Genomic DNA, 9,764 nt, shown 5'->3' on the forward strand with positions numbered 1-9,764 from the left:
GGGGTTTTTAGAGGAGCTAAGAGAAAGCAGTCAAATGTGAGGGATGAGTGAAAGAAAGTTAGGGATCAAGTGTTTATGGAGTACTTACTTAACATGTGAGCAGGGGTATTTAGGAATTGGAGGCCATACAAAATATACAGTGATTGTAAACATTATTCCAAATAGATTGCGTGAGGTGTGTGTCAAAATGATTGGAGAAGTACAAGGATGTGGTGTGCCGGGGAGCTTGATTGTGGAAAGCTTGATGTGTCAAATAGATGTGTTTTGTAAACAGAGAAAACAGGAAATGGCTGTATTGAGTGGATTTAAAAAAAGCTGATATAGTTAGTAATAATAATATGATTTTATTACTATTACATATTGAGATAATGGGAATACCTGGAAGGATGGCTGTGTGGATTCACTGTATGATTGAGCCATTATTAAGGATGGTGGTAAGGGAGCCATAGGGGAGAGAGGATTTGAGATTCCTGGAAGTGGAGGTAAGTGTATGAAGGGTTGTTGGGTATATTGATGATATGACAGCAAGATAAAGAAAGTATAAGGAGAAAAATTTGTTGGATATTTTTTGTCTTTCGCATAGTTTCTGTGTAAATATTTAAAAAAGTGAATGTAATTTTTTTGGAAAATGGAGAGAATAAACAATGTTTTCTAGTGATAAAATATGCAAGCATGTGTGTAAGAATGAGTAAGAGTTTGGCTGGATGTATGGTAAGGTATGCATGTGAATCATTAAAAAAGAATCTGTGTTTTAGCTTGCCTTGGTTGTATATGGGAGATAGGAATGATGGGAATGTCCTCAGCTCTTCTACAACAGGATTATATTCATATGGTAACATCAGTGAGCCTTTTAAAGCGACTTCTGGGGTGAGTCAGGGTTGTCCCATTTCTCACCTTCTGCTTGTTTGTGTGGTAGAGCCAATTCTTTTTAAAATCAGGAAGGAGAAATTGAATAAAGGTGGCCCAATCCCTGGGAGTAGTAGTAATGTAGAAAAGTTTGTTAGCTACAACGATGATATTACCTTTGTATGTCCCAAGTCATTAATAATAGAGTTAATCTACATCTGAAGATGTAACATGGGTCACCTTGAGGGAATTATTGGAGGGGAAGGTCTCACTTTGGAAGCTTAGGGAACTCACTAAACTGGATGAGTGTTGAATATTAAGGCAGTGATACACCTGGTGCTATTCTATACCGCCATGATCTTCCCCCATGCAGAAATCCTGGCTACTTCAAATAGAGAAAGTCCTTTTTAGTTTCTTTTGGAGTTCAAAAATGGAACAAGTTAAAGTGGGGGTCAACCTAAATTTTTACCTTACATAAAAGGATAGACAACCCCTTTATATAAAGTAAAAATTACCTTCTTTTTGGGGGTTGTGGTTTAAAACCCTTTAGCTCCTCCTCCTTTGTCTTGATTTCCACAAGCACAGAGCTTCCTGGGATACATACGTCAAGCATCCCAGGAGGCTTCTAGCTGCTGAAACTTTTTCCCCATTGTGGTAAAAAAAAAAAAGTCGATCTCACACATGTTCAAGGAAATCAGGACTCTTTTTTTCCCATCTACACCACCTGATCTCAGGCCTGCGCAGTGCGGGATAAGCCGAGGTACCTATTTTTACCTTGGAAAACTGGAGAAATTGATTGACTCGAGTATAAGCTGAGGGTGGGAAATGCTGCAGTTACTGGTAGGTTTCACTTCTACAAGTAAGGTTCACTTCTTTATTCTTTAAGTTAAGTTATTTGGCTTCCCCCCAAAAATTGACCTTGGACTACATTAACCCCCCCTAACGGTAATCCCGACTGTGACTCGGGGTGGAATCCACTTGCAAAAAACTGGCAGGAAAAAGAGGGTTTTTTAGTTTCTGAGGGGATAGGACTTCATGTGATGGACTAAAAAAAAACTCTTTTTCATGTGTATTGACATGTGTCAATGTATGTTATATGAATGTAAATATAACTTACTCAGAATACAATCAACTTATTTGCCTTAAAACCCCAACTTTTCTTGTTTCCTTTTCTCCTATTTAAGGTTGGGTATGTTGGCTTGAAGGATTTTTGGAAATCCAGTCCTATATTTTATGGCCTGGTTCTTTGGGCTCCATAGTGGAAGTGTGTTAGAAGCCCGGAAGGCCTGGGTTTTTTTCTGTCCTCTTTAGAGAAGTTTGTTTGTGATACAAGGAATCTGATGATTTTTAAGAAATGCTCCATTAGTGTTACAAATATACCATATATTTTCGAGTATAATTCGATCCGAGTATAAGCCGAGGTCCCCTTTTTTTACCTTGGAAAACTGGAAAAATTGATTGACTCAAGTATAAGCCAAGGGTGGGAAATGCTGCAGTTACTGGTAGGTTTCACTTCTACAAGTAAGGTTCACTTCTTTATTTTTTTGTAAGTTAAGTTTATTGGCTTCCCCCAAAAAATTGACCTTGGACTACATTAACCCCCCTAACGGTAATCCCGAGTGTGACTCGGGGTGGAATCCACTTGCAAAAAACGGTAACCCCAAGTTACACTTGGGGTAACTTTAATAGCCCCTCTTACTTGTGCCCTGCGCTCCAGCGGTGATTAGACAATACTGCTGTGATGCTGGGGTGGCTGTCCGTCGTGGCTGGGCGGAAAATTTAAAAGAAGATTACTGAGTAATCTGCTTTTAAATGCTGCCCGGGTCCCCGCCACGCCGCTGCTCGCAGGACTTCTGCATGGTGCATCACATCCAACTGGTAATGCGATCAGCAATAGTACATTTTGGGGGTGATGCCAGCGGCAATTTCCTGCTGGCATCACCCCCAGAATTTACTATAGCTACTTGCATCACTCGGAGGATGTGATGCTCGCATCCTCTGGGTAATGCGAGCAGCACCGCTGGTGGATTCGGGGGGGGAGGAGCAGGGCGGGGACATCCCCATTGCATCACCTGGCAAGATGTGACATCTTCCCGGTGATGTGGTGGAGTGATGGATTCTGGCGGCGGGAAATTTAAAACCAGATTACTATGTAATCAAAACACATAATAAAAGTACATATTTTAGTGCACCAAGCATCATTGCCCAGTGCCCTGATTTACATTTTGCCCACTATTAGCCCTGACCTTGACCTGACCTTGATCTGACCTTTTGATGACTTAAAAAATCACTTCCTGAATGTATCATTTGATCACTTTGTCTTTGACCTTGATTGTTTGTGACTGATTGCTGGAGACAACATGGCATCTAAAGGTGCGTACACACTTCCAATTTTTATCGTTCCAATCGAACGACGAACGATCGATTGGGCAAAAAATCGTTCGTAAAAAAGTAACCAACTACGCCGACGAACGAGGAAACTCGTTGGAAACGAACGACCGGACCGGCGGATCGGATTGGACGACGATCGTTGAACATCGTTCGTGTGTACGGTCGTTCGTTGATCGTCCATGTTCAGAGCATGCGTAATGAACGAACGTTCGTTCACTTTCCTGTCGTGCACATAGTTCCTCTATCGCTTAAACAATCGTATCTATTGTGTGTACAATATCTACGAACGATCGTGTCGTTATCTCTATGTGCAGGATCGGTGCTATACGATCGTTCGTAGATATCGTGCAGGATCGTTCGTCGTTCGTTTTCCAACGATAATAATTGGAAGTGTGTACGTAGCTTTAAAGGCATCTTTTTGAAATGTTTTGCTATTTTTTTTTTTTATGCAAACATGTATGCTGCTCTGTGTTTACTAACTTTTTGAATTTTTTGACATTTTTTGCTAATTTTTTTTAATGCAAACATGTATGCTGCTCTGTGTTTGCTAACATATTACTTTCAACCTTCACCACAATATAAAAGAACGTATCCTAAAATACCTTTTTTTATTTTTGTTTTATTCAAGTACGCTGGACAACAACAAGGTGCTCTACAGCTGGCGTTTGCAAGAAGCAGAAAGTGGGAACCTGTGACCAAGGATGACATTTGGCTGTTTTTGGGCTTGGTGATCCTGCAGGAAGTTGTGGAAAAACCTGTGCAGAAGTGGTACTGATCCAAGAAAAAAATTCTTGCCACGCCATTCTTTGGCACAGTCATGCTAGAATACGGCTTTTCCCTCATAATGAAATGAGGAATTTGATGAGACTAGCCATCCTGCACCAAAACTCAAGAAAATTTGGGAAGTGTCCCAGATGATTCTACAAAATTTCCAGCAAACCTATGTGCCAGAAAGAGTCAGCAAAGAGTCAGCAAAATGTCAGCATTGACGAAAGTCTAATAGCTTACAAGGGGAGGCTCAGCTGGGTGCAGTACATTGCGAGAGGGCATGATTTGGCATGAAGACCTATATGCTGTGTGAATCCCCATCTGGCTACAAATGGAATACCGTACTGTACACTCGAAAAGGGACACAGTTCAACCCCAGATACAGCCATTATGGATTCGCAACATCTTCAGTGCTATCCTCCATTGAGCCATTGCTAGGTCAGGACTATTGTGTCACAAATGACAATTTCTATACCTCTCCTGAGCTTTATGAGTTCCTTCTGAAACACAGAACAGATGCCTATGGAACCGTTAGGGCTAACCGGCGCAACCTGACATCATAGTTTGCAAAAGGGAAGCTGAAGACAGGAGAAATTGTTGCCTGGCAGAAAGGCAAGATGATGGCCCTGAGATGGCGTGACAAGAAAGATGTGTGCCTGATCAGTACTGTCCATAATGCTTCCACCGTTCTGGTACACACAAATGTGGGAAAGAAGTGATGAAGCCACAAGTGGTGATTGACTACAACAACACCATGGGAGGTGTCGACAGAGCTGACCAAGCCATGACATTCTACCCAGCGATGAGGAAACAGCAAAGGAAGTACTACAAGAAGATTTTCAGGTATCTAGTTGAGCAGTGCCTATGGAATGCCGACATTCTGTACAGAAAAAATAGTCAGAGGCCTGTGAATCATTCAGACTTCATTTTGCAAGTTTCTGAATCCATAGTCAAGAACTACCAAACACCATCAGTGGCTATGGATAGACCTGGACGTCGAGCTTCCACTGTTGTCATCGCAGTACACCTGGCTGGTCATCAATTCACTGAATACATGGTGGTTTGCTGCTCAAAGACTGATGACAGAGGAAAGAAGAAATGCAAAGAAACCAGGTTCTACTGTCCTGACTGTGATGTTGGACTTTGTGCAGCACCCTGTTTCAAAATCTACCACACCTGGGATGTCTACTAAAATTTAAATATTTTTTTTTCTAAAATCTGCATTTGATTTATATTATTTTTTATCAATAATATTCTACCCTTGTTTGGACAAATTTAGGTTAGAAATTTTTGATAAAATAGTTTTTTTTTTGATAAATTATATTGTTGTGGTCTATTATTTCAATATTTTTTATTTAAATTTTATTTATTATTTATTTTTTTTTATTTAAAATTTTTATTTTATTTTAAATTTAAATTTAAAAAAAAATTGACAGAATTAGAATGCTGGGGGGGGTTAATGGCATATGACTATGGTAGGGACATTAGATTGTGAGCCCCTTTGAGGGACAGTTAGTGACATGGCTATCGACTTTGTACAGCGCTGCGTAATATGATGGCGGTATATAAATACTGTGTAGTAATAATAATTTATTAGATAATTAATATAATATTCGTAACTAATCATTAATATATGAATAGTTACTAATCATATATTAATCATCTGATAAATTATGCATCATTAGTTGATATTACTTACTTTTAAACTTGCTTTACTTTTTTCCTGGCTCTCTGTTACTGCTTTTGCATCTAGTCCCGTGTCCCACACCCGGGCACACGTGGGACACGGGACTCCTATCAGCAAGGGAATCTCTCGAGTCAGGCGCTGATCGCTCCGCCCCAACAAGGAATGCCCCTGAAGGCAAATCCCTCTTCTCCGCAATGCATACGGAGGAGAGGGAGTGTCCCCTTACCCCGGCGGTGGAAGTGTTAACGCCGGCCGCGGTAAATAGAGAAGGGAGCCACAACAAGGAGGCTTAAGAGCGGGTTGCCGACCCCTTCCGGACGGAATTAGGTCAGGTCTAGCATTAACCTGGTCATTTCTGTCCGGTTTTATCATTTCTTAAACGTTTCTGTCCGGTTTTATTATGTCTAATAGCGGTACGTGGTTTTTCCTGAAAATTTATTTTACAGTAAAATATAATAGTATGAGTAAAATAAAGTTTGAAACACAAAAAAATGTCAAAATATTAAATAAATAAATAAAATTTTTTTAAAAAACATTTTTTTACATTTTTAAAAATGATTCTTATACTCATACTATTATATTATGCTGTAAAATAAATGTTCATGAAAAACAATGTACCGCTTGTACACATATAAATCCACTGTGTTGCATTCAATACAGTTATTTTGTATGGAATGCAACACAAATAGATCTTATTTTCCCGTCCCAAACAGAACATCCGCACGCACCCACATCACCGGGAACCCCCCGGTCATCAGGTGCAGAGAACATGAAGGAACGAAGGAACGGATGAAGGAAGAAGACTAAAAGGACGATGGAGGATGCTGGCGGATCAGGTAAGCGGGGGTTTGTGGGGGCAGGAGGGGGAATCGGCTGGCAGAGGGTGCTTTTCTGGAGGGAGCCTCCAGGATGCACCTGACTGAAGTATAAGCCGAGGGTGAGTTTTTCAGCACATTTTGGGTGCTGAAAAAGTCTGCTTATACTCGGGTATATAAGGTACCTAATTTATTTTTGGCTTGATATAATTTAGCTTTTTGATGAGAATAACGTCAGATCGGCAGTGGGCAAAGAGTTTCTGGCAAATGGATTGCTGAAATCTTTGTTTTTAAGTGTCTGGTATTCTTTTTAATTGTTTGATCAAAGAAGGAGAAAGCCTTATGATGAATAGATAGCTAGATTTTATGAGCATATATATGACAGAGACATTAGATAACCTACCTGAGAAAACCTACTATCGAGAAAAAAAAAAGAGAGGAAGGTTTTTGATGTGGTTTTGGTGGTATCTAAATTTGGCAAGATTAATTGAGACCTCTTCTTTTCAGGCAATAATTTGTTTTGTTGTAAGAGGTATGAAGGACTGTCTGCTCTGTGAGTGGCTATCTTGATCACAGTTATTTTACAGTTTTTTTCTGTTTCTGCAGGATGATCACTTGTGACACTTTCAAGAGGAAAGCTGAGGCAGAGGGGAAAATGGAAGAAAAGTGTATAGACAAGTTAGAGAGTAAGGTCGAAGAAAACGCTGGTGGTTGAGAGGGTAAAAAAGTATGAATAGTCAAATCTTTTGCAGTCAGAAGTGTGTAAAAAAGTAGAGAGCAAGTTGGAAAGAAAAGTGGTGGAGATGAAAGTTGATGATGGTAAGGAAATAATAGTCAAAAGACAGAAAGCAGTGGAAAAGGAGAAACCAAAAGGAGTCCCTAGAATCATAGGGAGGAAGATTTCATAGGCTCATGAGAAAGCCCTCCTTACCTGACTCTGAGAAAATGTTGATTTTCAACACAAGAGTGGGCTTAGTAGGAGACAAAATGGAGAGTGCCTCAGATGATTCTTGAGATGATTCTAGACTGAGCAGATTCTTAGAGAATCCAAAAAATTGCTTCTAAGCCTTTTGGCCAAAGATCAAGTAGTGATACTGCTGGTCTGTAGGAAAAGCGGCTTTCAGGAGTTTGCCCTGTGGAACCCCAGATAGACAATGGGGTGACTAAATGTTACCTTTGCTTAAGGATTTCCCATGAGTTTTTTTTTTAACTCAAGAGAGTATGGCTTCTACCGATCCCCCCACCAGACCTTGCAATTACGGATTTATGAAGTAAAAATGAAGGTTGTGACAAAACGAGGAGAAAAAGTGTTTTTTTTGGCACACAAAAGCAATTGTATTGTAATATTTGTTCTAAGCAAACATACATAAATCAGAGATTAGATTATAAATAGATTTTGTCCCAAAATATTGTTTCATAGGATTTTATGGATTGGGTACTAAATAAAGTGTGACACTTGGGGAGACAGGGCCACTAGGGGGTGCTACAGCTTGCACAGAAATAGTGTGAGCCCTGAGAAGGGCCAAGGCACAGAGTCTAAGCAGTAACCAGGTCTTCTACAGAGCCTCTAGTGGTGGATACAAGGTCCCAAATCACTAAACAGAAGAATTGTCAAGAAAGGCCAGGGTCAAGACAGGCAGAAATCAAGAGCGGTCAAGTCACAAGCCAGGGCCCAAATATCAGGGATACAGGAAATAGACACCAGTAACACAGGGGCCACTGCTGACACAGGGAACACAGGAGACACTGGTAGCAACAGGAGGCACAGGTAACACAGGAATAACCACAGAGAGGAACACTGGAACAACACAAGGGAATTGGCTGGTAAACAAACAACAGGTGTACAAGAACTGATAAGCAGAGCTAGGGGGCTAGGCACTAGTGAAGACATGTTGCACAAACGCTGAGTGCTGTGTCTAAGCTAGCTAAATAGACAGGGATGATTAAGAGGCTATTTCCTGATTTGCTGATGAAACTTTGGAGCTCAGGCACTCCCAGAGTCAAAGCTGCTGCATAATCAGGAGAGTGGCGCCTACGGTTTAGCGAGGAAAAGGTAAGTGTGACATAAAGTTCAACTAAACTATATGTACTAGTAAAGAAAAGTAAAGAAAATTTACATATTTGCTTCATCCCAAACCCACAATATTTCATGGGGTTTCTGGGGACTAGATACTAAACTAAGGTCTACTACCAATAGATAAAAGTATGTATAGGTCCTTAGAACCAAAATTCATAGATAATGTACATGAAGTAGGTCTTCCAGACACGTTTCACTATTGGACTAAGGATGTTGACTTTTACTGTAATAAATGCAGGTGGTTTCCACTTGTAATATTGTTAAAGATGCCTGTAGTTCCCATTTGTTTTCAGAAGATTTGGCTTGGTGCTTGTCAGTCAAGTTGGAGAGTGGCCACATACATGATGAAACATGTGGTGTAGTGGTGTTATATGATTGTATGAAGTAGGAGAATTTATGAATGGCACAAGGCTGATTGGGTTGAAAAAGATCTTTCTGTTTCTGGGAGCTTTGGAGGAGAGTGATGTGGACAGCAAACCATACCTATTGTCAAGCAGTGCTTTGTGTTTGCTTTGGAAAGGTATCATGGTCCTTTAGGAATGTCTGACTATAGAACCTTTTTTTCACTTTAGAGGGAAATTATTGACTGACTGTCTAAATGTAGAATGCATTTGTAGAGGACATTGTTTTGACTGTACCTATTTTTGGGGTTCCAGTGGATGACAAGTGGGAGAAATGCTCTCCTTTGTTTAGTCAAGCTAGTTCTGATAAGTTTCAAACACCTTATTTAAATGCTCCCGAGGAAACAATAAACAATGAGGGTGAATTGATCCCTTTAAGCTTTGTGACTAACCCAAAATAAATAGAGGGGGAATATTTCAAATTTATGGAGGAGTATTTGCTCTACTAATTGTTACACGGCAATTTTTGATGAACTGTGTAAGATACCCACAGATGTTTATTCGTTACAGGAATGTATTCTTACTTTAGGGGATGAGTGGCTGTTTGGCCCATCTGTGTGGTCCCTAGCTTGTGAAAATAAGAATGAAGAGTTTAGAACAAGAACAAGAACATTTAAGTTGCTGCAATACAAAGCTCCCATTCTTGGCCGTACATGTTCAATTTAAGAACAGTAGAAAAAGGTTGTTAAACCCCCCTAGCATTCTAATTCTGTAATTTTTAGGATTAACTCCCGGGTATAATAATTATATTTATTATATTAGAATCATAAATTATAATA

This window comes from Pyxicephalus adspersus, chromosome 1, assembly GCF_032062135.1.
Source record: "Pyxicephalus adspersus chromosome 1, UCB_Pads_2.0, whole genome shotgun sequence".
In the NCBI taxonomy this organism is placed as follows: domain Eukaryota; kingdom Metazoa; phylum Chordata; class Amphibia; order Anura; family Pyxicephalidae; genus Pyxicephalus; species Pyxicephalus adspersus.